Source organism: Benincasa hispida, chromosome 11 (assembly GCF_027475165.1).
Source record: "Benincasa hispida cultivar pf3 chromosome 11, pf3_genome.v1.1, whole genome shotgun sequence".
Classification (NCBI taxonomy): domain Eukaryota; kingdom Viridiplantae; phylum Streptophyta; class Magnoliopsida; order Cucurbitales; family Cucurbitaceae; genus Benincasa; species Benincasa hispida.
The window spans coordinates 11,445,967-11,449,525 of NC_143488.1; the positions used below are offsets into that span (position 1 = coordinate 11,445,967).

General features: G+C 32.6%; 1 pseudogene across 1 annotated transcript; it reads right to left on the reverse strand.

Annotated features, from left to right (window-relative positions):
- Positions 1 to 1,150: 1,150 nt before the first annotated feature.
- Positions 1,151 to 2,211, reverse strand: LOC120089845 (protein P21 pseudogene; annotated as a pseudogene). Its single transcript, XR_016524542.1, has one exon. The product of XR_016524542.1 is annotated as a protein P21 pseudogene (transcript).
- Between the last annotated feature and the right edge of the window lie 1,348 nt (positions 2,212 to 3,559).

The window sequence follows — 3,559 nt, forward strand, 5'->3', positions numbered from 1 at the left end:
TATTTCTCTAATAAGTTTCAAAACAACAATATTTTTCTAATAAGTTTTGAAAACAACAATATTAATATTAAAGGTCCATAATTTGAGAGTTGTTCAATTTTAGTTCTAGTATTCAATTTTAGTCAATATACTTTAAATGAATCTTAAATTTAGTCCATACTAATAGTTTATTGTTGATTTTTTTGAATTATTTATTAGCATGTACATTATAAATTTTTTAAACATATTCATATATAACATACATTTGTACTTTCTTGCATGAAAATCATTATTATTAATTAACCAATTTTAATAACAATAAATTGGAATTGGCATGACGTTCTTTTTCTTCTTCTTAAATACATTAATTATTATAGGATATTTACAAGAAAATTTATTTTAAATGATAAAATTATCGAAAATTTTTATAATAATACCAAAAATATCACCGTCAACAATCAAATTTTATTATATTAATGAATATTTTGGTTATTTTTTTTAAACACCCCACTGATAATAAATTTAAAAAATAGCCGAACTTTAAGAAGGCGAGAAAATGTCGTAATTAGCCTCACTAGGACACGTCAATGAGCTGGTCGCATCATCTCTTGGGAATACTCTGTGGGCCCACAATCCCCATTATTGCAGCAATACTCCTCCGTCTCCAACACAGGCCGCCCTCAGCTCCGTCGGGCACGCGCCGTTGGTATCAGCGGCGCTACGGACTCCCCTGCTACGTCCACGTCTGAATTCCATCGCAATATTGAATCAATTGACCAGAGAGATGTCGAAGAAATCCCGATCGTTGAGCTAGATTAATGGGCGGTGAGCCGGAGGTTTTGCAGTAAAGAACACCGCCGCAGTCGCCGGTGTTGCAATTTCCCTGTCCAGAGTCGTCGTTGGAGCATTTTGTTCTGCTCCAAATTCGTCCCCTGTTACGTTCAAGAGCCAAATCTGGATGCGGGCCAGATGGGGAAGGAGCAGTTGTTGAGCATCGTGAAAGTCGCACCGGAGTGGAATTCATTGCGATAACGGGGAGAGAAAATTCCGGTGATTGATTGGAAAAGGATCTGGAAATTGGTGTCGGAAGATTACTGTAGTCGTTCTTAAAAAGAATTGGTAATAATAATTTGCTTGCGAAATTGACAATTGTAAATGCTGAATTGGTAGATACTTTGAAAACAATTTTATTTGATTAGGCTACATCTCTTTAAAAACTCAACCAACAACATGAGTAGAATATGAATTAAAAGGTGATTTAAGAAGGGCAAAATACGATGTCGTAGCTAGTTCCACCAGGGCAGGTCAACGTGCTAGGATCATCCAATGGGTAGCTATAAGCATCTGGACATAAACTTTTGAAAAATCTTGAATAGTTCGTAGCCCCACAAGTGGTTGTTGAATCAAAGCAACAATACGCATTGGTTTTGAACACCGTGCAGGGATTGTTACAGCCGCCGGGCGCTCTCAGCTCCTTAGGACACTGCTGGTTGATATCGGCGGTACAACTGGCGCCCCTGCTGCATCCATAAGACGTCTTCGGACTGAATTTGGTCGGAATATTAAACCCATCGACAAGAGAGATGTCCAAGAAATCCATATTGTTAAATTGACTGAGTGCAAATTCAGCCAAAGTTACGGGTGGTGCGCCGGAGCCTTGGCAGTTGAGAACGCCGCCGCAATCACCGGTCTGACATTTTCCACGCCCTGAGTTGTCGAAATTACAATTGGTTCTCCCCCAAACGCGCCCTGAGCTGTCGAAGTTACGCAGTTTCAAGGTCCAAACGTCGCCGTTGTCGAGGCGTCGGCCACCGCCTGGGACAGCGGCGGCCCAAACTGTGTAGGGGCAGTTATTGAGCACGGTGAAAGTGGGGCGATTGCCACGTGGAATTCCGCAGCTTTTGATGAAACCACCCCCGCTATTAGCGATTGAGCCGAAGGGGAGAAGGGATTGGTCAAGATTGGGGTCTATTTCCATTAGTTGAGCTTCAATTAATTGGTTGTTTATCAAAAGAGAAAAGATAAAGGAAATGAAAATGAGATGTTTGCAGCAAAAGAAGAAGGACATGGTTGGAATTTGGTAGCGAAGTAGTGACCCAATAATTATTAAGGAGAAAAAAAATGGTATTTGTGTTTTTAAACAATTATAAAAATCAACGTGAAGTCAATTCCACGCCTTTAAGGGGAAAATATCCATTTTCTTTGTAATCTCTTTTCTTTTTTTCTCTCTCTCTCTTGTGAACTTCCGTTACCCTTCTTCCTTTCCTTTCCTTTCCTTTTTTTTCCTCTTTTTTAATTCAATTTCATTCCTTTAAAGTTTAAATTAACAATCTTTAGTATTGAAATGACATAATATTATTTTTTTAAAAAAAAAATTTTATCTATAAATTTTGGATCAAATTTCTATTTGATTTCTAGATTAATTTTATACTTTTAGTCATTCAATTTTGATCTCTAAGTTTTATAATGTTACAATTTTACCTTGAAATTTAAATTTTGCTTCGATTTGGTCTCTAAATTTTAAGATTTATACTTTTAACCTCTATTTTTTCACTAAATATTCTTTGACATAAATGACAATAAATTAATTTAAAATAATTATATATGAGGTGAAATTTTAAATTTAATTTCAAATGTGACAAAAAATATAACTTAAAATTAATTATATTTATTCTAAATGAATTAATAGGCATTAGTACTAAAGATGGAAAGTGAGTGAAAATTGAAGTTAAGATTATGAACTATAGTTTCCACTAGAATTATCAAGATTTTGGATTAGATGCTCCAAGTCCAAGGTCATCATCACGGTAAGACATATACTTTTTATAATAAATAATTTATAATTTTTTTGTATGCAAATATTTCATGTCGCTTAATTTTGTAATTAATTACCAATAATTGATATTACTTTGTAATTATTTTTTCATTTCTTTTGTAAATTTCTACTCTCACATCGACATTTACATAAATATTTGCAATGTTGTCTTATTTTATAGAAATAATGATCTCTAGTTTTCAAGATTTACACTTTTAACTTTAATTTTTCATTTGAAATAAATATAATATAAGTATTTTTATGTTATATTTTTCATCACCATTGAAATTAATTTTAAATTTTGACTTCATTTATAATGATTTTAAATTAATTTGTTGACATTTATGTCAAAGATTGAAAGTGAATATTTCGTGAAAAAATCGAGGTTAAAAATGGCAATGTTATTAATGCATGCAAACATATAGTATAACACTTATATTATATGATGCACGAGCATGTTATAATAATTAAATCATACAACTATATTTATTATAACATTTATAATATAAATAATGCATGAAATTAAATGCATAATCTATAGTGAGGTTTTATACTATATGACATACATTATGACATATATATAAAAATTAAAATCATACATCAAATGCATAATTAATAGAATACTTATTGAATTGGGGTTGAACACATAGACAATGAATTAAATTAATATAATAGTTATATTAATTTAATTAATCAAAGTAACTATCTATTACATAAATAAATAGGCAACTAGTTCAAAACAAGCGAATCGGGCCTTAAACCGCA